Raw genomic sequence first — 27,745 nt, 5'->3', positions numbered from 1 at the left:
GCCAGGATCTGAATGTAATGCAACTCCTATTATTTACGGCACAATTGTCCCAGAAATAAGAAAACGATGATGGTGAAAATTGTATTCATTTTCTAGATGACATAAACAAGCTAGTTAGCAAAAGTTTAAATAGATACACGCTTGCGGTCTAAACAAAATATCAGGGAATATGCGAAGCAACGAATCTAATTGTAATTTGGTGGCAGAAAATCTAATTATCACAATATCATAACCATTGTAGCCTAGTTTGTAGTGAAAATCAAATTATCACAATATCATAACCATTGTAGCCTTGTTTGTGGTGAAAATCTAATTATCACAATATCATAACCATTGTAATATAACCATAACCGTTGTTTCTCTTCAACGTGAATTTACCGAAAAAACTAAGAATATGAATTACTGCAGTCACGAAAGCTTTAAATCAAAATTCATTGTAGCCTAGTTTGTGGTGAAAATCTCACATTTTTTTTCATTTTATTTTTATAGCACTACTGTAAAATGTACAATAATATAGAAATAAACGTGAGATCCTCAGAAATTGAGTCGAGCAGACAATCATACACTACAACACATAAATCAACAGTTGCGAATTGTTTCATAATTAACTGTAACCTTCTTTGCATGCCGTTTAAATTTGAACCTATTTTTTACATCAATAATCAGTGGCATGAAACGAGAATATAATAAATATTCGCAATAATATTAATTCTACCGTCAATAATCCAAACATCACAATATCCACGACATTGGAATTCGATTTTTTTAAAATAAAATATGCCAAAAAATAACCCGTACCCATGACCCAAGCCGAAACCTACAACCCCTCACTCTTATGTACTGAGAGAGGCCTCCACTTCTTTGAAACCCTCAGCAACAGACCTCATAAATATCCATGAAATCATATTCTTTGGGTCTTTCGGTAGTCACGTAGATAAGTTGAAAGAAAATAATTTTTAAAAATAACAAAAAAACTACGACGTTTTGATCGTCATCAGGAGAAAAGAGGAAAGCTGCTGAGGCAAAACAGTCTGCGACAATTCTGTAAGCAGCCAGGCACTTAAACGAAGGGCAGACCCCTTCCCAATGTTGAATGGAATGCAACTCGTATTATTTCTGGCACAATTATTCCAGAAATCAGAAAACGATGACTGTGGACATTTAATTCATATTCTAGATGCGAGTGGGGACCGGTGGCGCAGCGGTGAGCGCAGTGTGAGAATGTGGAGATTGGTGGCGTAGTGGTTTGCACATTGTGTGAGGGGGGAGTGGTGGCACCGCGGTTAGCACACCGAGTGAGTGGGGAGCGGTGGGCACGGTGCTTAGCTATAAATGCTCCGATACGTGTGGCATTGCCTTTGTACTGTTCGCCTTTTGGCGATCTCTGGTGTAGGCCAATCAGTTTCAAAGACAATTCAAATATTATCAGAGCATGTTTGTTTGCATATTCACCACAAGTACCGTGTGTGGTTAATGCAGACTTGATTCATTGCAACAGGTTTCTAATTGGTTGTTTGAACATTTTAACACCACTTCCTGTTTTACTGCCAGAAAGGGTAAAACCTTTTGTTATTTTTCACACTGATTCTGGAAAAAGGTCCCATGATACAGCTTGTTTGGCTGGATGGGGCTAAATGGATGTGTCATAGGCTAGAAGAGAGATGGAATGATGTGGTACAGAAGGATGTGGATGGAGCTAATTGGACTTTGATGACTTGTACCAACAGTGTCAAAATCGGCCTCTGTGGAGGAGGTTTTCATATAAAGTCTTATAACTGTTTTCACAAGATCCCTAATCTCAAGCAAAAAGCCACCAGACACGAACATGTGACACATTTCAATGTTTATTTACCCGATTGCTACTAAGCATGCATCAATTTCCAATTGCAGTCGACAGACACATTATGGTTTGATGTGGAAAATAGACTGTTGCAGAGTGTGAATACAATGTTCAAATATATATATATTTTTGAGAGCAGCTTACAGTCTTTTACATGATGAAGGATCATTGCCATTTATCATCCCGACCAGTAAACCATCTTAACCAATCAAATATGCTATGATTTTTGGAATACCATGAAACACTATTAAAGTGTTCATTTTTGTACATATTTTCATGAAATGTTTCCAATAGATGTTTATATAGTTTTCTTACACGCGTCATGTAGTTCACTATAATAATGGTTTTGATATCACGCCATTTACACAGGAGCGTCTCAGATAAGGGGCGTCTCAGATAAGTGCCATGCAGCACATTTCATGAGGTTATCTAAATTAAATTTTTTGCAGGCTCCTTGTGCAAACCAGTCTTGTTTTCACGTCGTTAGTAAAGCAAAACTCACAAACTCATGGACTGTGTTGACCGGGGGAGGTGAAGATAATCACCAATAACCTTGCCATGGACATACTCTAAGACAACCTCTGTAAAGGACGTTCTCCCTGTGGAACTCATCATCCCTTCTGGATGCCCCGATCATTGCAGTGGTCCCCTAGAAGGCCAATAGACCCCCTCTGAGTACCCCGACTGCTCAACATCCATGGCAATTAATGTATGGGAGATGCGAGTTGATGACCCAGGTCAAAATAAAACAAGAATATAAATGTATCATACGTAGTTTGGACAACAATCACTTTGCTATCATGTATAATCAGGTTGGGCCAAATATTTAGACAGTGCATTCATTGTCCATTGTGTCAGTTTTGAAAGAATTAAGCAACATTGAAAAATAGCAAGCTCTGTCTTCATCTTCTGCCAATGCCAACATCATGCTCATGTTTGCTTTGCCAGGCCCGTTGACATGTGTGGCAAACCCAAAAGTTAAAAACGCTATTGACAACGCATGTAAAAAAAAGACTTTTCTGATTTGACCCAAAATCCGTGTTCACTTGGAAATCATTTTTGCATTATGGTGCAGTTAAAATATAGTATTCAGCTCATTAAATTAACCTTTAAACATTAACTTTAAATCAGTTTTTGAAAAATATATTTATTGCCTTAATTAATTATTTTGATGTATAGTTCCCATAATATTTATATCCCTGGTCTATAGTATTCTTCTTGTGCAGAAATGTGTAAGAGACTACTGCATGTTCTGGTGAATCCAGTCCATGAACTTGGCGACGGTGCGCTAGACACCTGGCTGGTAAGCCCGTGCACAGCCAACGCCCCAGCTGGCGATTCCAGAAAGGAACCAGCGGCCGTTTGAGTCCTGGCAAACAAAGGGCCCCCCAGAGTATCCCTGCAACAGACACACACGACACCAATGTTAGAAGTTTACTGACTGACAAGGAGGCATGATGGAGCGCTGATTACAATGACCCAGTATAGGAAATGGCATGTCATGATACCAAAGAAGGCATATCAGAAGGTCCAATAAGTAGGTTTAAATGTTCAGTGCAAAGAGCAGTAGAACTGAGAGGCAGGCTTGAAATGTTGTGGGACTGGGATCCTGAATGAGGACTTTGTTGTGGAAGGCCCATTCAGGACATGGCATTAAAACTCCGCTCTCCTCTTACTTAAAAACAAACAAATGTCACAAAGGGTGATTAATGCACTCAGCAGTGACTTATCTGTGTGCTCCAGTTTCCTTCCACATATATACACTCACTAATTGGCTGGCAACATCTGGACATATATAGAAATGCAGGGCAATTGTTGGCGCAGGCTCACCTCCCTTGCAATATTCCAGCTTGGTCTTTGGCTCCTCAGCAATTCTGAGATGCAATTATCATGAACGACGCTATATAAAATGAATCGCTATATATACTTTTAAATAGCTTAGCAAATGTGCTAAATTATCAGTGACAATTTGCTTCATTCGGAAAAGCCACATAGATCAGAAGGCTGGGAATGCGTTCACGTCGTGCTGAACAGAGAGCTGTGCGAGTGACTCGAAGCGTGGCTGCCCCTGTGGCGCCCCAGCTGATGCCCGCATCGCTCGTGCCACTCTCCTGGACCACCGAGTCGTGGAACTACCCGCGGGACCCTGAGTCGATGCGACTCGTGTCATTGAGGGAGTGGCCGCAGGGCAAGTGAATGTCGGGTGCCCACAACTTGATCGGCATTATTTTCTATTGGCAAGCTTTAGGCAACCCTGTGATGAATTTGTATGTTTGTCTATAGGATACATTCATCATAGTAACAGGACTTTTCTTACCAAAATTTGTTCTTAATTATCATGGGAACTCAACACGTTCGTAAATAACAATGACCTTAAAATTAAATAAAAATGGAAAAATGTAGACTTTTGGGCAATGGCCCTTTTTCATTGTACAAATGGGAGACGGACCATTGCCCGAAACGTTGCATATAATGTTGTGTCTATTGAGGCCACAACATTACTGACTAATGTGTTGAGCTTTTTAGTTAATTGTTCTTGGGTACCACTGCCAACGCAGCAACAGCATTGCCAAATAATAATGTATCATCGGGTTAACTTATTAGTACTCCATACTGCTCAGTCTGGGTCAGCGAAGCATTGAACCAGTTCAGATTTTGCTTTCCACTGATACTAGCCATGACTGGTTATCAAACTCATGTGGCTGGCTTCCACAGCAGAGCACGCTGAACAACACTGCCATTGCCGTGAATATTACATGTTTATATTGTTATTATAACATACGATACTTGTTTCCTACCACGTGTGTTGATCTCGATTTAAAGCTTTCGTGACTGCAGGGATTAATCTTCTTGGTTTTTTCGGTAAAGTCACGTAAAAGGGAAATAATAAAATAATAATAAAACATAATAAAATAAAATTATCACGACGTTTTGGCCACAACACAAGCAGCCGTCCTCAGGGGAAGAAACAGAGCTGTCGGAAAGACAGCGCTCCAATGAACACTGCTAAGCTTGGCAGCGTATTTTAAGCTGGATGGGAGGAGCAGAGCGCCTTGACAAAGGAGTTTACATATCAACAGAATAATTTTGCATTGAAGTAGCTATGTTAATGTGAGAGATTAGCAGGATGTTAAAGTCAGAAATTAGCATGTAACTGGGAGATTAGCATAATGTTAATGTGACGAATTAGCATGTAACTGGTCACGGAAGTGGCTATGTTAAAGTCAGAGTTTACATATCAACAGAAGAATTTAGTATACATTGAGGGAAAAAAGTATTTGATCCCCTGCTGATTTTGTACGTTTGCCCACTGACAAAGAAATTATCAGTCTATAATTTTAATGGTAGGTTTTTTTGAAAAAGTGAGAGACAGAATAACAACAACAAAAATCCAGAAAAACGCATGTCAAAAATGTTATAAATTGATTTGCATTTTAAGAGGGAAATAAGTATTTGACCCCCTCTCAATCAGAAAGATTTCTGGCTCCCAGGTGTCTTTTATACAGGTAACAAGCTGAGATTAGGAGCACACTCTTAAAGGGAGTGCTCCTAATCTCAACTTGTTACCTGTATAAAAGACACCTGTCCACAGATGCAATCAATCAATCAGATTCCAAACTCTCCACCATGGCCAAGACCAAAGAGCTCTCCAAGGAAGTCAGGGACAAGATTGTAGACCTACACAAGGCTGGAATGGGCTACAATACCATTGCCAAGCAGCTTGGTGAGAAGGTGACAACAGTTGGTTTGATTATTCGCAAATGGAAGAAACACAAAAGAACTGTAAATCTCCCTCGGCCTGGGGCTCCATGCAAGATCTCACCTCGTGGAGTTGCAATGATCATGAGAACCGTGAGGAATCAGCCCAGAACTACACGGGAGGATCTTGTCAATGATCTCAAGGCAGCTGGGGCCACAGTCACCAAGAAAACAACTGGTAACACACTACGCCGTGAAGGACTGAAATCCTGCAAAGCCCGCAAGGTCCCCCTGCTCAAGAAAGCACATATACATGCCCGTCTGAAGTTTGCCAATGAACATCTGAATGATTCAACTCGCCGTGTTTGGAGGAGGAATGCTGCCTATGACCCCAAGAACACCATCCCCACCGTCAAACATGGAGGTGGAAACATAATGCTTTGGGGGTGTTTTTCTGCTAAGGGGACAGGACAACTTCACCGCATCAAAGGGACGATGGACAGAGCCATGTACCGTCAAATCTTGGGTGAGAACCTCCTTCTCTCAGCCAGGGCATTGAAAATGGGTCATGGATGGGTATTCCAGCATGACAATGACCCAAAACACACGGCCAAGGCAACAAAGGGGTGGCTCAAGAAGAAGCCCATTAAGGTCCTGGAGTGGCCTAGCCAGTCTCCAGACCTTAATCCCATAGAAAATCTCTGGAGGGAGCTGAAGGTTCGAGTTGCCAAAAGTCAGCCTCAAAACCTTAATGACTTGGAGAAGATCTGCAAAGTAGAGTGGGACAAAATCCCTCCTGAGATGTGTGCAAATCTGGTGGCCAACTACAAGAAACGTCTGACCTCTGTGATTGCCAACAAAGGTTTTGCCACCAAATACTAAGTCATGTTTTGCAGAGGGGTCAAATACTTTTTTCACTCATTAAAATGCAATCAATTTATAACATTTTTGACATGCGTTTTTCCGGATTTTGTTGTTGTTATTCTGTCTCTCACTGTTCACATAAACCTACCATTAAAATTATAGACTGATAATTTCTTTGTCAGTGGGCAAGCATACAAAATCAGCAGGGGATCAAATACTTTTTTGCCTCACTGTATATATAAATAAATAGTGCATATTTAGTGTATCATTGAGTGCATGTTTACGTGCTCTAACCCAAAAATCTCGATTATGGACTCAAAAAACCGCTGGGAGACTTCTCACTCAGACCCGTAGCAAGACGATATCTCCCCAATATTCAAATTGTTCAAATATCCCCCGAACCAGCCCAGGATAAATTTAAAGATCATACTCGGCATTCTGAAGGTCCTCCGTGGCCTGACAATGATCACGTTGCCATGTTTACGCTTCTTACAAATATTTTTGCCCTGTTGAATCGATCACCAAACCCAAGTGACGGTAATGTTACGGTAAAAAAAACTCAGTGGGTGACCTCTGGGCACAGCATGACCTTGCAAACAGACGACCAATCGAGTTAAATAAACATGGGAAACGCACCTCGATGAACAGGCTGACTTCCCTGTGTGTTCGGACAAACTCGCAGGCAAAACGAACATGTCCCGAATGCCCACGTCCTTCAGGAACTGCATCTGGAGGTGTTGGCACACCAATTGCATCACCTAACAAAAGAGGAAAACAGCAGGAACGACGTGAATACATCATCGCCATGCAGCAGTCTACGCCCGTCAATTTCTCACAGCGGTAGTAAGGTCCTTAGGTGTCTGGGAGCACAAGGCAGGTGCAGGTGGGTGAGTCATAATTTCCTTCCCTTACGCCAAAACTTATTTCAGGCTGTGCAAGAGATAATGACACAGGTGAATTGTCACAAAAGCCACTTAGAAATCTGCCATGCTGTTAATGGTTAGTAAACTGAACTCACAGACCAGAGGTCGCTAAATGGGTACACCACAGTTAGCTGATCGGCAAGTCGTGTGTGATGCAGCAAAGTGTGGCTTTCAGCCGGCTCTTCCAACACATCTGGTCAACGTGGAAAAGTAGAATATGGGACCTTCCTGGTGTGGACTAATCAGTTTCAAAGACAATGCATATATTATCAGAGCATGTTTCCATGTTCACCACAAGTACGTGTGGTTAATGCAGACAGGATTCCTTGAATAAGGATTCTGTTTGGTGTTTTAACATCTTGACACCTGTTGTATTGCCAGAAAGGGTAAACCCTATTGTTATATGGAAAAGTAGACCAAATACTCGTAAAGAGTTCGCTCTCATGAAGGTCTTTTCACCAGTGGTGGTGTGACCAAGCAATTGCAGAGCTGCACTTTTATATAAGTCAGGTCAGAGCCAGATACACATTGGAGGATAAACATCCCACAGTGGCTGGGCAATTGTTGTGCAATAATGTCAGGTCAAACTTACTTAGAATATTTACAGGTGCATTTTATTCATGCCGTATATATTAATGCACACATTGTGTAGTAGTATTATTAAACTCACCTTTAATGACGATGACCATAAACATGATTAAGAGTAACTATTAATGAATGTGTGACTGTACGATGTGGACGTAGCAGAGGGGCCCCCCACGGTGGGCGGTGACGCAACGCGCGCAGTGGCCCGCGTCACGTGGTTGACACCTCACGTGCACAGAGCGAGGCAGGCAGAGCCAGAGGGGGGGGGCATTGCCTAGGCGACGCTGGCGTCCTCGCGGTCTACTCCACGGTAAAGCTGCGTGTCACTTGGTGACCCCCCCACCGCCTCTTACTGGACACCTGTGAGTGAGAGCTTGATAGCGCTTCGGATTTCTCCAGGGTCAAAACAGATTTTGATTCCGAGTACAGTGTGCACAGCACCTGTACGACGGGTCCTCGTTTAACGCAGTAGATGCGTTCCTGAAAAGTGCAGCGCTAAGCGAAAATATTTCCCCCGTAATGAATGTCCACGCGCAGTCAGAATTGGGTTACAAATAACTTGGGGGGACGCCGCCGCGTTACCGTCTCGTCTCGCTCAACCGCGCAGCTCAAGAAAGTCGCCTTATGGCGGTGCGCGTTCCCTAAATGAAGGCAACCGCGTTATAGCGTGAACATGCGGGACAGACCCAGTTGTCGTGTGCGGGTCAACTCCATGAGATAAACTTGCTGCCGACTTCATGCGTTGTATACGCCCAGTGCTCAGCCAATTGTTGTGAGCGTCGCTCCTCTGCCCTCTGTTGTTAATGGAGGGAGACTGCACCCAACTGCCAAGTATCATCCTTCGTGAGCCTCTTCAAAACGCTGATCTTGACACCGCTGGAAGCAGCCATTGGCCTTGACCTCACCCCACAACAGTGCAAGTTTAACCGCTCAACATTAAAACACAACGATGGGTCACTTGCACCAATCGCACAGCATCACAGCGTTGACTCTCAGCTGTTGCTTGTGTAGAGGGGGTCAGATTGTCCAGACATTCGGTTGATACTAATAGGGTTTATTTGCCAGTATTGCAGATTATTTGAATTCCATTTGTTTGGGCGTCAGGGTGGTGCAGTGGTCACGCCCGTGCATGGCATCTTCTGAAGGAGTGCCTGGCTTCGCTTTCCTAATTCTGGTCCCTTTCTCTGCAAGGGTTTACTCCCATAGCAAAACAACAACAAAAACATACACTGTAACTGGTACTAGTCAAACATCTGGGATTGTTTTTGTTATGCTGCCTTGCCCAAAATGGCATTTGGTGATAAAAAAATTTGGCAGGAATTGATGCACTAATGCAATTTGAACTCTTATATATTTTTATTTCATGACTTGCTTAGCGTTCATATTCTTGGTTCTTTCCGTAAAGTCACGTAAATAGAAAACAAGAAATAAAATTCAAATTAAATAAAAAAAATCAATAAAAAAACAAATAAAAAATAAATTGAAAATAATAAAAGCAAAAAACCCAGGACGTTTCAATCGCAACACAAGCGGTCTTTATTTTATTGTTTTTGTTTGGTGTTTACGTGACTTTACCGAAAGAACCAAGAATATGAATTCCTGCAGTCACGAAAGTTAAGTCAAAATTTGCTTCGCGTTCCTTTACTTTGCCCTCCTATCTGTTTGTATTGTTGTTTGTTGTTGTAACTTTCTGACTCGCCCCGACTGGACATCTGTGAAAAAGAGCTTAATAGCTCATCAGATTCGTCCAGCCTAATTAAAGATTCTGATTCGGACATTAACTGACCCAGTTTTCGCGTGGAGATCACGGCCAGGATGTGGAACAAAGGGACCCCCGGTCACACTCACGTGGAATGCCTAGGGCATTGCACAGCATTTAAATGGACTAGTTTTGTGAGATTGAGTGGTGGCTTAGGGAAGGCCTTTATTCAACAATGTATATCATGGCCGATAAGAATTTGTATAGTCATACACCATAGCCCACGATTTCCTGCACCGTTCATTCACTTGAGGAGACTGCGCATGGTGGAGATGGATGACCCTCGGTATCCTGTCCCAAAGTGATTCCAGTGGTTCAGGTAGTGGAAGAGTTGCTAGAGCTTCTGGTTCTTGCCGAAGCCTTGTGACTTTGGGATGAGAGCGTGGTAGGATGAGTGAAGCGTAGAGCTAAAGCTCCTGGAACATCCTGTACCCAAACAACACCAAACATTCAAAATCTTACAATGCTGCTGTTCCAGCACGAACAACATAACAATGAACAACATATTCTTAGTTTTTTCGGTAAAGTCACGTTGAAGAGAAACAACAAAATAATAAAATATATATAAAACAATAAAAAATTATCACGACGTTTCGACCATAACTCAAACGGTCGTCTTCAGAACAAAATTCTACTCACCTGGTATCGACAATCAAGGGTATTTCCCTGTCCCCAGACGACCTGCTTGTCAGTTTTGATGTAGTTTCCTTATTCACCAAGGTTCCTGTACCTGACACAATTGCAATCATTGAAGACTTAGTTCATCAAGGACTAAACACTGAGGTACCCCCCCTGGTGAGACATTGTTTAACCAATACATACTGCACTTGGAATGGAACTTTCTACAAACAAACTGAGGGCACCCCAATGGGCTCCCCCCTTTCTCCAGTTATAGCTAACATTTTCATGGAGAAATTTGAGACTGACGCCATCCAGACTGCCACTCTGCGCCCAACCTTATGGAAGAGGTACGTGGATGACACTTTTGTCATCTGGCCACATGGCCGGCCTGCTCTAGACCAATTCTTCGACCACATCAATTCCATACACCCAGCCATCAGATTTACCATGGAAGTCGAAATAGATGGCAAGATACCTTTTTTGGATGTCCTAATTAAAAAGAGACCTGATGGTTCAATGAGCCACTCTGTCTACAGGAAAGCTACCCATACGGATGCTTATCTGAAACCGGATTCCCACCACCATCCATCACAGAAGAATTCTCTCATCAAGACTCTGTATCATAGAGCCCAATGCATATCCGACCAGGAACACACAAGCAGTGAACTCAAGCACGTACACCAAGCTCTTAGGGCTAATGGTTACTCCGACTATACAATCCGCAAAGCTATCACTCAAACCATGAAGAAGAACCCTCTTGAGGAGCCTTTCAAAACCATCACTTTACCCTACATTGCTGGGATCACAAAAAAAGATCTCCAAAATCTTGAATAAACACAAGATCCAGGTCCATTTCAACACATTACATAAAATCCGTGATCTGGTTCCGTCTGTAAAAGATGTGATTCCGGACATACAATACCCTGGTGTCTACAAACTAAGTTGCCTCTGTGGTAGTAGTTACATTGGAGAAACCAAACGCCATGTCTCGGACCGCATTCGTGAACACAAAGCAGACCTTAAACACGGTAGGACCAACACCTCGGCCGTGGCAGATCATTGTTATAATTCAGTAGGCTCACATGACATTGACTTTTCCAAGACAGAGGTTCTTTGTAAGCCATCTGGCTTCCATGAGAGATTCGTTCATGAGGCTATCCACATATACAAGCACAGAGACAATTTCAACCGAGAAGATGGATTCTATCTTAGCAATCATTGGAAAGATTTGATAAACCATTTCAGGTCTTAATTGATTGTTCACGCTTACAGTGGCTTTCAGACAGCATACATTATACAAAATTTCGTCTCCCCCCTCCACTTTTCAGAATATAGATGGACTAGTCCTGGGTAAACTGCCAAATCGTTGCGCGTGGCGCTAACGGTTTTTATAAATAAATAAATGCGCCGTTTAAAAATTAATTTATGCGAACCAACACACCTGAAGACGACCGTTTGAGTTATGGTCGAAACGTCGTGAGAATTTTTAGTTGTTATATATATTTTATTATTTTGTTGTTTCTCTTCAACGTGACTTTACCGAAAAAACTAAGAATATGAATTACTGCAGTCACGAAAGCTTTAAAATCAAAATGAACATTTTCACAAATTCAACGTAATGCAGGTAATTGAGTGGCTCGAGGTTAATTTCAATGTCAGAGCACCGAGCCAATGCCATTGAGGTCCTCCGTTCAAAATTCAGTGAGCCATCTATCAACAAACGTTCCTGCGAATTGAGGGCAGGAATGCTGTGGTCTCAACTTGGTCACCAATGGCTGCTCAGTAAGCATAATGTCAAATGTGTTTTTGTTCACTGAAGCATATCCCAGCTCTGAGGGTTTGAATTCCATTTGACGTGTAATGAATTATCTTCAGCTTGGATTCCTGGTAAAGCACATCAGTGGCAACTTGTCTCTGAACCAGGGGTTCCTTGTTCGATAAACTGAGTTTCTGGAACATTCAAGCATCCTCAAGCGCCGTGGATAAATAAGAGTTTTATCGTTCCACTATTGTTTTGTGCACCGTATCAGCTTTAACAGGATTTGCCCAAAAAGCCTTAGCAAGGAAGGATGAGTCTTTGTAAGTTAGCAAATATAGAGAATGGAGACCTCAGCATGTAGAGATCTCAACCACAACTCTACCTGGTCTCTGTTATTTATTTAATGAGCCAGCCCTTGCCACAGAGGTTATACGAATGAACCTTGCATGCCACAGACAGGGCAGTGAACGGCAGTTGCTGCTATTGTTTTGGTTGTTTGTAGCTTTTTTTACCCAGCGATGGCAAGCTCGTACTCCGAGTGCCTATAGAAGGAGGCTGGGTCAAAGATCACGGGCCCTTCATGAATCTCTGCAGCGTTCCCAGTCCATAGGTCACCGTGGAGCAGTGCCGGAACCACCTCTACATCCCGGAAAAAAATCCCCCAACCGAAGCTGCACACCACGCAAAAAACAACACCACTTTATTCATGATAACGTTGTTTTCGAGTTAGATCGCATAAATTTACATGCGTCGTACACCCACCTCCAATTGCCATTAGGCAATTGCCAGAGGCCAGAACGCTTCTGGCAATTGCTTGATGATGCTGGGTGTAATCACCAGCGAAAGGTCGTACTCGTTTGAAAATGTTCTGCGTTTCCTCTCTAACACACCAGAGTGCCGAAGCAATAACATAAATGGCACGTTCTGTTCATGTCAGAAACATTACTAATGGGCTGTGTTGGGTGGATGTGGGTGTACGACGCATTTACACTGACACGATCTAAGCCAAAAAAAACTTTATCATGAATAATATTGGTCGCGAAAGCCTGCGTGTGAAACACCACTTTACCTTTAAAGTCACCTCGAAAACCCACTGCGATCAAATGGGTTTCCCATATGGCTGTGCACATGATGAGCTACACTGCTACATGTATTAACTCTTTCCTGCTCCGAGATGACTGCAAGTTGCGGGGTGCATCCCGTTCACCGCTGAATCTCGTGTACGTCATCGAAACGTAATAGGAAGTAAATATTAAAAAACTTTATTAGTACCGAGGATCCCACAAGGCCGTGCGGGAAGGTGTGTAGCACAGTTTGGTACCAGCTATAACAGAGTGCTGTCCTGTCGCTACGGTGCTCTGTGGCGAGTACAATGTCTTTAAAAACAACGGCGCTATTCCTCTCTAAATAAAATTACCGCTGAACCGCTTGCGCGTCCCGAGATTCGGTGAACGAGACCCATCCTGAAATGAGCAGTCGTCTCGGAACAGGAAAGGGTTAAGGGCGAGAGTGAAACAGCTTACGAACCTGAAGCCGAGACCAGAGCTCGCGGGTTTCCCGTTCACCGTAGTCCTTCTCTATCATGTCCAGCTGAAGCTGCAGTCGCTGCCGTGAGAAGAACGTCACCCAGTCCTCCTGCCACTCATTCAGCTGGTGGCATAAATATAGTTTTATTACGGACATTTAGAAACATAAGCAAATAATACCTACTTTATTTGGCCAATCCTTGACCTAAAACAGGGATATTCACTCATTTTCGGAGGGGGGCCACTTTCGCGAATAAGACATTATCAGTGAAAGAGCCACCTCACATTTAAAACCATTGGGGGGTTTGACAGCATGATGGGGTGTTTTCACTTGTGTGTATTGTCGGGGACTGCACGTCAGGGGTCGCAGTAAAAAGGACACCAGGGACTGCCACCGGCCCGCGGGCCTTGCAATGAAGAACACGGACTTAAGATGTCACCCAGCAACGTTGAAATTTACGTACAAATGGCTGGGTAATTCTTAAGACATAATTCGACACTCATGTTATGTACCGATTATCATGCTGTAGTCTTTGAACATCTCATTTCAGCCACCAATTGATATCCTCATAAAAAATACAACAGCATTGATCCTAATGATAGGTTCTGCACTTAATTCCCACACCTCCGTTTAGCACGGTTGGCTATGTACGGTGGAAAGGAAGTTCAACATACATTCATACAAGTCTGTCAAACCTGGCTGAGTGTAATTGGTAATTAGCGAAAACATAACTGATTATGTGAACACTGGTTATGCAAGATCGATCTCTGAGGGAACTTGAGTGACATCTGGTGATGTCAGTTGTAACTGTGTGCCCTGTTATCAATGGTACAACTGTGTGCAATGGAAGAAAATATATGCATTTTTTTAATCAAATATATTGTTTTATAAATTTGTGTACTTATGCAAGATAAAATGTACGCCAATCTAGTTCTTTTTAAAATGTAACCTTAAACCAATGTTACCATCATCAGTGGTTAATAGACTATTACACAAAGGACTCTCATATTTCTACGATGTAATACTAATTAGACTGACATCTGAACAACAGCTGATTTCACCGCTCCATGATAAAACTAATTTAATCAAGTAAACATTATTGCCGTTCCTATAAAACTTTGCTCACCCAGGCTGTCCTTCAACAAAAGGGTACATTAAATCTAAAATATAGTTTTTCTGGGTTAGATCGCATAAAAATAAATGAGCCGTTAAACCCACCACCACCTAACAGCCAATTAGTAAGGTTGTCACGTAAACGGAACATGCCAATCCGCTACTTGTACAGCAAACAGAAGTGTTGGAGAGAAAATCCACAACATTTACAATCTGAGTATGACGTTTCGCCAGTAATTACAACTATCATCATTAGGTGGACAGCCAAATTCGTAGAGAAATCCACCTGTTTCATTCCTTGGAGGGATAGATGTGATTACGTCACTTGTGAGCCCTTCACGAATTGGAATGTTCTGTTTATGTGACAAACCTTACGAATTGGCTGTGTCGGTGGTGGCGGGTTTAACGACAAATTTATATTTCAACGATCTAACCCAAAAAAAACGATATTATGGATGATATTGGCCGCGAAAGCCTACGTGTTAAACGGGTATATTAAAATTTAAATGGGCTACAACCAGTTTCATGACTTTAAAGCGGAGATCACATGTGGGATGTAACCACAGCATATAGCCGTATGAATCCCACATACTCTACATCCTCCTGCCCAGGGTCCATACCTGTTGGGAGAAATTCAAGACTGAAATTTTTATCAAAATCTGTAAAGCACATGAGAACCTTAATTTAGCAGTCTCAAACTGACTGGGACCCCTGTCGTGACGGAGCAGCTGAACATTGCACAAAATCATCAACCCATATACAGATATATACCAAGGGTGACCAACTTTCCTGACCCTACCAGCAGCATACCATAATCTTCAGATGGCCGCGGGAGCCACAAGAGATAAAGATTGGCCATACAGAAGTTGACTCGTGTCGACTGGCTGTGGAATTTTGAGTTTAGAAATCTCAGTGCCCTGGGAGTACTCATGGCCTGCCTCCGATACCAGATTGTTCTCACTTCATATAAAGTTAAATTGAAGAGTTACAAATTAGCAGCGCCTCTGCAAAGCCACACTTGAACTGCCCAGGAGCCACATGCAGATGCCGAGCGATGGTCTGGCCAACCATGGTATTTTCTGTACATTATAGACTTGTAAATCTAGCGTATATAAAAAAATTAGCTGAAAACATTTATTTGAGCATTTACTCTATTGCCCTTTAATGAATGAATAGCAAAACTACATGAACTCTCTCCTAAAGCCTTCTTTTGGCTAGCAGACCTTGACATTTATCTCCTGAACATATTGCGATTATATTCTTGGTTCTTTCGGCAAAGTCACGTAGAAGGGAAATAATACAAATAAAACATAATATAATAAAATTCTCACGACATTTCGGCCACAACGCAAGCAGCCGTCCTCAGGTGAAGAAACAGAGCTGTCGGAAAGACAGCGTCTTAATGAACACTGCCCAGTGTTCACTGCCCAGTGTTCATTAAGACGCTGTCTTTCCGACAGCTCTGTTTCTTCATCTGAGGACGTCTGCTTGCGTTGTGGCCGAAACTTCGTGAAAATTTTATTATATAATGTTTTATTTGTATTATTTTATTATTTCCCTTCCACGTGACTTTACCGAAAGAACCAAGAATATGAATTCCTGCAGTCACGAAAGCTTTAAATCGAAAAATATTGCGATTAGCAAAAATATAAAGGGACGCAATGTTGAATTCTCTAAGTCTCCTTTGCAGAAGAGTTTGCCCTGATGGACTTTCATATATTACCCAACATAATTCATATAAAAGTACATTGCACACACATGAACAATACAGTTCCCTTCATCACAAAGATGGCTAAAACAAAGAGATGTGATTAGGTGTGGAAAATCATGACCGCTGGCTCACTGGTTGTGTTCATGTATGAAATAATGACAGCATGTGTGTATCTCATTCACTAGCTCAATCGCTTGATTTTTACGATTAATAAACAGCTGTATGAAATGTGTGTTTGTTTACACACAAATCGCCTGTTTACACATATTCATTAGATCCGATTAGCATGCCTACTCTCAGTGCGAAGGAATGTCAACATAATACATAGTTGACATGATGCTAGGGTTGGATCGGTGGGCCTAGTTTTCCACATGTTTTACATTTTCATGATTCAATACCGATAGTTTTCTCTTCCTTGTGAAGCCTCTCTCCAATCTTCCTGTTGTGAAGGTGCATTTCAGCCAGATGCTGCCCCAACAAGCCTGAGCCCCTGTCAGAGTGTACAACACAATAGACCTGTCAAAGAAAACATTAACTTTATCATGTCAACAAACCCCAAGTAATAATTCATATGCAAACTAAACTACATCATATTTGTCCAGGTGGTCTGTGGCCGAGAACCTCGTTTGAAAATACAAATATATCAGTTCACATTCTGGTTTGGGTGACTCAAAACAATATTCTTCTGGGGTTTATACAATGAGTGTTACTTCCTGGGAAGTCAATCCTATGTAGACTATAAATGACACCATTTTTTATTTTACCAGAGCTATTTTTCAGAACCGACCTGGCCACAAATGATAGCCTAACGAAGTGGCTTATCACATGGAAATTTATAGCAGCCAAATGCTCAAAATACTCATGTTTCTAAATGTGCAGGGAAAAACTGGAGAAACTGGAGAAAACCCTGCACGACCACGGGGAAAACATGCAAACTTCAAATATACAGCAGGCGTCAAGGTCGGGATTGAACCTACGAAGTTCAATATACCAGGCGAGGTAGTTAACATCTCCTAGCCACCATGGCGCCCCATTCTCTGACTTATCCACCCACCCACCCACTCGTAAAGCCACCCACCCACTCACTCACCCTGCCACGTACTGAATCTCTAAACCAACAACTCAACCACCCACCCACTCATCCAACCTCTCACTTGCTAAACCAGCCACTCACCAACCCACCGACCCACTCATCCACCTATTCACTTTAAATAGTTCAACTACAATTGACTTAATTTAAATTCACCAGGTAAGGCCCACTGAGCTATACAGATCCTTGTCGGAAACGATGTGGCATACAAATGATAGCTCAAAGAAGTGGCTTATCACGTGGACATTTATAGCAGCCAAAGCCTCTAAATATATATTTCTAAATATGCATGAAAAACTCGGAGGTCCCAGAGAAAAATCCATGCAACCACAGGGAGAACATGCAAACTCCAAATATACAGGCGTCACGATCCGGATCGAACCCACGATGTCCTATACAAATGGCGAGGGAGTTAACATTCCGCTACCCTGGCGCTCCACTCTGACTCAGCCTCCCACCCACCCACTCGCCTCCCACCCACCCACTCAAACACCCAGCCAAGCACTCATGAACCCAATCACCCTGGCACCCACTCAATCGCGAAACCCACTCACTCATCAACACACCCAGCCACTCACTTAACCACTTACCTACGAACCCACCTGCATACCCCCCACTCACTAACTCAACGACCCACTCACTCAACACTCCACTAACCCACCCACTCACCTATTCATGCCCCAAATCACACACTGACCCATTCACCCACTTAATCTATACCTCATGCACTCACCCACCCACCTGCGCAGCAGCCACTTATCTACTCACCCACCCACTCATCCTGCCACCTACTCAACCTCTAACCCACCCACGCACCGAACTACCCACCTACCCAATCACCCATCCAATAAACTACAACTAAACTATTTTGTATTTTACCAGGTAATCCCCACAGAGCTATATAAAACATTTTAGAAGTGATCTGGTTACAACTGATACGTGAACGAAGTGGCTTATCAAGCTGACATTTAGTGCAACCAAATCTTCTAAACAAATCTTGACTCTAAATGCGGAGGGATAAATCTGGAGGACCCGGAGAAAGATCCACGAGGACACAGGCAAAACATTAAAACTCATAATATACAAGCAGCAGGGTCAGAATCGAATACACGATTTCCTGTATACTCAGTGAGGTAGTTAATATCTCACCATAGTGGCACCCCGCTCTCTGACCCACTCACCCAATTACACACTAACTCACCCACTCAACCTCCCACATTAACTTACCCACCCACCAGTCACTCCCCCATTCACCCAACCACCCCCTCACTCACCCAACCACGCACCAACTCACCTACCCACTAACTCACCCACCCATCTTCTCCCGCACTCAGCCAGCCACCCGCTCAATCACGTGCCGACTAACTTACTCACACACTCACCGACCAATACACCCATTCACCCACTCATTTCCCACCCACAATCTCACTACCCAAGCCAACCACCCAGCCCCTCACTCACTCACTTATTCAATCACTCACTACCCCACACACTCACCCAACCACTTGCTCACTTACCCATACGCTAACCCAACCACTCACTCACCGACTCACCCACCCACTAACTCATCAAAATTAATTCTCAACCACTCACCCAACCACCCACGCAATCTCATACCCACTAACTCACTCACCTACCCATTTATGCACTCACGCACCCACTTACTCCCTCACTCACTCACGCACCCACCAACCAACCCACCTACCCATCTCTTCACTCACTCACCCACCCACACAGTCAATCACTCACCTACATACCTACCCACTAATACTCACCCACTCATCCAACAACGAACTCACCAACCCACCCGCCGACTCACTCACTCAGGTACTAACCCACTCAACTTATAGCCCACACACTAACCACCTAACCACCTACCCACACACTCACTCACTCATCCACCCACCCAAACATCCACTCACCCACCCACTAATTCACCCACCCACTCACTCCCTCATCCATCCACTCACCTACTCGCCCATCCACTCACTTACTCAATGAGCCACTCACCTTCTCACCCAGTACTTACACATCAACTAACCCTGCCACCCACTCAATTTCTAACCCACCCACTCACCCAACCAGCTGCCCACTCCCTCAGCCACTCACCTACTTACCCACCCCACTTACACATCCACTTACCCTGCAATCCACTCAATTTCTAATCCCCCACTCACCCAACCACCCGCCCACTCATCTACTCACCCATTACCACGGAATTATTCACCCACCCATCAGTCAACCACCCAATAATTCAACCACTCACAAACTAAATCACCTATTAATTAAACCACCCACTACCTCAACCACCCACTAACTTAACCACCGAGCCACTCACCCACTCAGCAAGCCACCCACTACTATATCTCTAACCCAATATCTCACTCACCCACCGCCCACTCACCTACACACGTATGCACTCACACACCGCTCACTCACCTACACACTAAATCATGTTTATTTTACCAGGTTAGGTCCAATGAGCTACATAGCTCGTTTTCAAAACAACCTTCACCACAAATAAACCGACCATTAAAATTATAGACTGATCATTTCTTTGTCAGTGGGCAAACGTACAAAATCAGCAGAGGATCAAATACTTTTTTCCCTCACTGTACATTGCGGGGGTCACAAAAATATCTCCAAAATCCTGAATAAACACAAGATCCAGGTCCGATTCAACACAGTACAAAAATCCGTGATCTGGTTCCATCTGTAAAGGATGTGGTTCCAGACATACAGTACCCGGGCGTTTACAAACTAAAGTGCCTCTGTGGTAGCAGCTACATTGGAGAAACCATACGACATATATCGGACCCCATCCGCGAACATAAAGCAGACTTGAAACACGGTAGGACGAACTCCTCTGCCGTGGCAGATCACTGTTATAATTCAGTGGGCTCACATGACATTGACTTCTCCAAGACAGAGGTTTTTTGCAAGCCAACCGGCTACCATGAGAGATTCGTTCATGAGGCCATCCACATATACAAGCACAGAGACAATTTCAACCGAAAAGATGGATTCTGGCTTAGTAACCATTGGAAAGATGTTTTAAACCATTTCGGTTCTTAATTGATTGTATTTGATGGTGATTTTCAGACCGCAGACCTTTCGCTGGCACTGCCTCTTAATACTTCACACACCACGGTCAATGGTATGGTTTACAACATGTAGTATAATAATTAATAGTATAACATTGTAATGTTTAACATAACTCATAAGGCAATATATAGCATCGTAATTGCATAATGAATATACATCAGTGTGGTATATAGTAGTGTAATATCACAAGTCTAATAGTTTATAATCTAAAGTATAGGGTAGTGTAAAGTAATGCATTGTATAATTCAAAAGTGGAATTTGTCTATGATATGATGTTATACCATGTAAATTTTGATTTAAAGCTTTCGTGACTGCAGTAATTCATATTCTTAGTTTTTTCGGTAAAGTCACGTTGAAGAGAAACAACAAAATAATAAAATATATATAAAACAATAAAAAATTCTCACGACGTTTCGACCATAACTCAAACGGTCATCTTGAGGTGTGTTGGTTTGCATAAATGTATTTTTAAACGGCGCATTTATTTATATATATATAAAAAGACGTTAGCGTCACGCGCAGCGATTTGGCAGTTTACCCAGGACTAGTCCATCTATATTTTGAAAAGAGGAGGGGGGAGATGAAATTTTATAATGTATGCTGTCTGAAAGCCAATGTAAGCGTGAACAATCAATTAAGAACTGAAATGGTTTATCAAATCTTTCCAATGATTGCTAAGATAGAATCCATCTTCTCGGTTGAAATTGTCTCTGTGCTTGTATATGTGGATAGCCTCATGAACGAATCTCTCATGGAAGCCAGATGGCTTACAAAGAACCTCTGTCTTGGAAAAGTCAATGGCATGTGAGCCTACTGAATTAGAACAATGATCTGCTACGGCCGAGGTGTTGGTCCTACCGTGTTTAAGGTCTGCTTTGTGTTCACGAATGCGGTCCGAGACATGGCGTTTGGTTTCTCCAATGTAACTACTACCACAGAGGCAACTTAGTTTGTAGACACCAGGGTATTGTATGTAAAAGATGTGATTCCGGACATACCCAGCCACTCACCTACTCACTCACCCTGCCACCCACTCCATTTCTAACCCACACACTCACCCAACCACCTCCAACTCCCTCAGCCACTCACCGACTCACCAAATTACCCACTACCCAAATAACTAATCATCCACCCACCCATCACTCAACCAAACAATAATAAAGCCACCCAATAATTAAACTACCCATTAACTCAACCACCCACTAACTCAACCAGGTTTATTTTACCAGGTAAGGCCCACTGAGCTATAAATATTGTTTTCAGAAGCACCATCGCCAAAAATTATAGCTCAAAAAAGTGGCTTATCATGTATACATTTATAGCAACCAACTCCTCTAAATACATGTTTCCAAATGTGGAGGGAAATATACAGGCATTAGGGTCAGGATCGAACCCACAACCTTCTGTATGCGAGGCGAGGTAGTTAACATATCGCCACTGTGGCCCCCCACTATATGACTCTCCCACCCACTAACCCACACAGTCACCCACTCACTTAAACACCCACCGTCACATGTATCCAGGCACTGACTCACCCAGCCACTCAGTACCCATAAACCCACCCAGGCACTCACCCATGCACTTGCCCACTCACCCACCCACCTAATTATGCACACACTAAACTAAATTTAAAAAAAAAAAATTTACCAGGTCAAGCCCACAGCAAAATAGATATTTTTCAGAAGCCACGTGACCACAAATAACAGTTCAATGAAGTGGCTTTTCACGTAGAAGCTAAATTCTACAAATGCATGTGTCTAAATGCAGCAGGACAACCCGGAGAACTCTGATTAAATGTCACGCTACCACAGGAACAACATGCACACTCCAAATTTCCAGGCGTCAGGGTCGGGATTGAACTCACAACCTCCTGCATAAAATACGAGGAAGTTAACATCTCGCCACAATGGCACTCCACTATCTGACGTAGCCACCCACTCACCCACCCACTCACAACAAACCCACTCAACCCTGACAACTACTCAATCTCTAACCCACCAACCCAAGCACACAACAACCCACCTACCCATTCACCAACCCAGCCAATAAACTAAACTAATTTTATTTTACCAGGTAAGGCTCACAGAGCTATATACTGTACATCGTTTTCAGTAGTGACCTGGTTACAAATGATAGGCCAACGAAGTGGCTTATCACGTAGACATTTATTGCAGCCAAATCCTATAAATGCATGTTGATTTTATATGCGGAGGGAAAACCCGGAGGACATGGAGAAAAATCCATGCGACCAAGGGGAGAACGTGCAAACTCCAAATATGCAGGCAGAAGGGTCGAGATCGAAACCACAACCTCCTGTTTTCCAGGTGAAGTGGTTCGCATCTCACCACAATGGCGCTCCATTCTCCGACTCTCCCATCCATGAACCCACACACCCACCCACTCAAATACCCACCCATTAACTCAACAACCCATGAACTCATCCACCTACTAACTCAACCAGCCACTTACTCAACCAGCTACTTACTCAACCACCCACAAACTCAACCACCGAGCCACTCACACACTCACCAAGCCACTCTCTCAACCTCTAACTCACACTTATGCATCCAGCTACTCACCCATCCACTCATCCACCCACCCACACACCAACCCACTCACCCACGCACCCAGCCAATCATAAAAAAAAAACACTGAACTAAAATTATTTTTTTTTCCAGGTAAGGCCCACAGCTATATAAATCTTTATCAGAAGCAATCTGCCCACAAATAACAGCTCAATGAAGTGGCTTTTCACATAGAACGTTATAGCAGCCAATTTCTATAAATGCATGTTTCTAAATACGGAGGGACAACCCGGAGAATCCGGAGAAAATTCCACCCGACCATGGGGAGAAGATGCAAACTCCAAATGTATACAGGCTTTAGGGTTGGGGGGAACCTACGAACTCCAATATACCAAGCGAGGGAGTTAACATCTCGCCACTGTGGCGCCTCATTATCTGACTCACCCACCAACTCAACTACTAAAGCCACCCACACACTCACTCACCCACTCACAAACCCACTCATTCACTAACCCACTGACTCATCAACACACCAAGCCACTCACTCAAGAACTTACTTATGCACCCACCTACACACCCACTCACTCTAAATATACAGACGTCAGGGTCGGGATCGAACCCATGACCTCGTTTATAAAAGACGAGGCAGTTAACATCTCGCCACCATGGCACTCCACTCTCCGACTCAGCCACCTACTCAACCACCCACTCACAAACCCACCCACTGGATCTCAAACACACTCACTCACCAATTTACCCACCCACTCACCCTGACACCCACTCAATCTCCAACTGACCCACCGACGCACTCAAAATCCCACCTACCCACTCAACCATCCAATAAACTGAAACTAAACAATTTTTTTTTATTTTACCAGGTAAGGCCCACAGAGGTATATCAAGTGACCTGGTTACAAATAATAGGTCGACGAAGTGGCTTATCACGTAAACATTTATTGCATTCAAATCCTTTAAACGCATGTTGATTTGAAATGCGGAGGGAAAACCCGGCTATTTTAATGCACACAATGGACCAGAAGGACAAGCGCAAAGGGTTCACATAATGTGCATGCATAATGTACGTTGACTCATTAATCTCCCCCCCCTCCCCACTTTGCATCAAGAGCGCCAAAGTGTGGTCACCACATCTATGCCTCTTTATAAGGAACGAAACAGACTAACTTCTCCGCAAATCTGGCTGTCGCCTGATGAAGCTAGTTGTAATTACTGGCGAAAAGTTGTACTCAGATTGTAAATGTTGTGGCTTGACTCTCCAACACACCGGTGTGCTGTATTAGTTACAAATTGGAATGTTCTGATTACGTGACAACCCTTACTAGTTGGCTGTGTCGGGTGGTGGTGGGTTTTAACGACACATTTATATATTTACGCGATCTAACCCAAAAAAACCCCTATTATGGATAATATTGGTCGCGAAAGCCTACGTGTAAAACAAACCCCAAGGAATCAAAAAAATCGACGCGACCACGGAAGAAGATGAAAACTCCAAATATACAGGCTTCAGGGTCGGGATCGAATTGATTACATCCTGTATTCTGGGCGAGGGTGTTAACATCTCGCCACTGCGGCGCCTCATTATCTGACTCACCCACCCGCTCAACTACTAAAGCCACCCACACACTCACTCACCCACTCACAAACCCACTCACCCTGCCACCCACCCACTCATACAAATCGGGCATCAATACCGTTGCTTTGAATGATCTGTGAAACGCAGAATATTGCAGATAAAATCGGACATTTTGAGCTTGCTGCCGGATCGATTGAGTGGAATCAATACAATTAGTCTCGATTCACGATCAACAAAGACCATATATAGGAAAATCTCTGATCGGTGATTTTGATTGCATCATATTGCAGCGCCCCTTTGATGATGTTATAAAGCACTTGCCCCAACAGTCTGTTAAAGGCTACACGGGGGATCTTTGTGTGCGAGTAGCTCACAGATCCTTGAGAGATCTGGACACTGTCCGATCATCAGCGAGCTCCTCCGGCAGGCAAGGCTGAGTTGGCTGTTGTCTGTGCATTAAGAGGTGTTAAATATCCCACGCAGAGGAGTCTGCTTACAGAACAGATAAGAGGTTCTTCACGTACCGTGCCCCGTGTCACCTGAACGTTAAATGGGGCCCCGGTAATTCAGTGTCCACCGCTGAATCATCTTTCACCATCACCACTCGTCCATGAAGGCCAATGCGACGAGGCCATAGATAGACGGCGCGTTATAACGGAGGGGGGGGGGCCAGGAGAAACGTCTAACTACGTGACATCACAACACCCTGCACACAACTGTAGTGGCAGATTAGGGTGCGCATCGTTAACGAATATGTGGTGTAAGTGGTTGAGAGTAGATGGGCGGGCACGCCATGGGCTGGAGTGAAGGTGGACTGATGCGGTACGGGAGGATGTGGAGCTGAGTGGGCTTTGCCGACGACTGGTACCAGCGGTGTCGGGATCGGCCTCTGCGAGGGAGGCTCGTGAAGGACGCTTTTACTGGGCAGTTGGAGACAGTCGCCCTCCATCAACAACAGAGGAGTGACGCTCACAACAACGAGCGGAACACCGGATGATAAATATGCAGCAATTTGGCACAGTACAGGGAACAGGTGGTGCATCTGCCAGTCATCTCAGTCAGCCAACCCATGGCACCTGGGTCTGTTCCAGGACCTCCGGTCAGCGAGCCTTCGACACTTCACGTGGCTTCAAAGTGCACCTGGCCTGGCACAGGCGCCGTGGTGATGTCACTGTCACTTATTGGCGAATGGCGACGGTCGATAACGCAGCGGTGGTTGCGAGAAATGACATTTGGGGGGGGGGGGGGGGGGGCGCCAAACCTGACCAGCTGTAAACCTCACGTCGCCTCGCAGCCACACAGTGGCAACAGGGAGTTCTGGATGGGTGCAAGGGGTTGGTAATCCCCCTCCACCTTCAACTAAATAACCACACACGCGAGCCCTTGGGTCTCTCTGTGAGTCGATGGATCTGTGTGTGGTGAGTCTATGGGTTTCTGTGAGAGTCCGTGGGTCTCTGTGTGGTGAGTTTATGTGTCTCCGTTTTATGAGTCTATAGGGCTCTGTGCGAGTCTGTTTGATTCGGTGGTTCTCTATGTGATGAGTCTATGCGTTTTTGTATGACTCTATGGGTCTCTATGTGGTGATTCTATGGGTCTGTTTGGTGAGTCTATGGGTCTCTCTCTGAGTCTATGGGTCTCTGTGGTGAGTCTATGGGTCTCTGTGTGAGTATGGGTACGATTGAGTCTATGGGTATCTATCTGGTGAGTCTATGTCTCTGTTTGGTGAGTCTATAGGACTCTGTGCGAGTCTGTGGATCTGTTTGAGTCTGTGGCTCTCTGTCTGATGAGTCTATGGGTCTCTGTGGTGAGTCTATGGTTCTCTGTGCAAGTCTGAGGGTATGTGCGTGGTGAGTGTATAGGTCTATGTGTGATGACTCTGGGTCTCTATGTGATGGATATCTGTGGTGCACATATCCTGGCACAAGCGCCGTGGTGTCGTCACCACCACTAAGTGGAGAATGCTCCTGCTCCTGCTTGTTTTTGTGCTCGGGAAGGAGAGAGAAAACTAGACTAAGGTCCACTGAGCTAAACATCTCTTCTTCAGAAGCGACTTGGCACCAATGACAGCTCAACGAAGTGGCTCATCATCACAGTCACGAAAGTTTTAAGTCAAAACTTTAAACGAATGTTTCTAAATGTGGAGGGAAAAACCAGAGGACCCGGAGAAAAAGTCCACACGACCACGGGGAGAGACAGAGACACGCAAACTCCAAATATACAGCAGGCATCAGGGTCGGGGTCGAACCCACAACCTCCTGTACACCAGGCGAGGTAGTTAGGGGGGAAAGCAGAGACAGCGAGATAGAGGAGAATTAGTCAAACTCACACTCAGTATTACTAACCATGATACACTCACCATGATACTCACCATCATACTCACGCATTCACCATCATACTCACACACAAGCCCACACACATCAACAGTCGCCATTCACCACTACGTGGCGGTGATGTCCCCACAATAACTCAGGTGCCAAGGTTTGACGGCTGTGCCAGGCTAAGTGCAGGAGGAGGCCACGGGCCAGACTCAGGTGCCATGGGTTGACTGCTCTGCCTGGCTAGGTACAAGAGGAGTGCTAGACCCTGGTGCTATGGGTTAACTCGTGTGCCACCACCTGCACAACCACCACAATAACAACCACACAACAATAACCACGACCAACAACTGTAACCACAACTATAATTTAACCACAATTATAATTCCCATCAGCCACACGGCCCTCTGGGAGTGCCTCTCAACAGCAGCAGCAGCAGGGCCGAGCTCTGCTTGAAGCAGCGCCGTGAACTCAGCAGAACGTGACGGCTGTGGGCCAGGCGCCTCCTCTGTCTCCCCCCACCGCCGCCGCCGCCACTGCTGATGTGTGCACACCGCGCGAGGTTCTCACCTTCAGGCTGAGTCGACGTAGAGGAGGCCCAGCGAGCCGCCGCTTCAGAAGCTTTCGCGAGCCACTGACGGTGGCCGTGAGCGGGAATCCAAATCAGCCGCTCGCCACCCACAATCCACAGCGCGCGCCGCCTCCACTCGGCCCCGGC

At 44.2% G+C, this 27,745-nt stretch overlaps 1 long non-coding RNA gene across 1 annotated transcript; it reads right to left on the bottom strand.

The window, feature by feature from the left end:
• Positions 1–1,828: 1,828 nt before the first annotated feature.
• Positions 1,829–27,745, bottom strand: LOC142924068 (uncharacterized). Its single transcript, XR_012941203.1, has 7 exons — positions 27,598–27,745; positions 16,800–16,891; positions 13,578–13,700; positions 12,563–12,721; positions 10,310–10,400; positions 7,040–10,096; positions 1,829–3,239 (listed from the first exon to the last, which is right to left on the bottom strand). It is a non-coding gene; the product is annotated as an uncharacterized LOC142924068 (long non-coding RNA).

This window comes from Petromyzon marinus, chromosome 8 (genome assembly GCF_048934315.1).
Source record: "Petromyzon marinus isolate PM22_M1 ecotype Great Lakes invasive population chromosome 8, UKy_Petmar_22M1.pri1.0, whole genome shotgun sequence".
NCBI lineage: Eukaryota > Metazoa > Chordata > Hyperoartia > Petromyzontiformes > Petromyzontidae > Petromyzon > Petromyzon marinus.
This window is presented reverse-complemented; position numbering and strand designations above follow the sequence as displayed.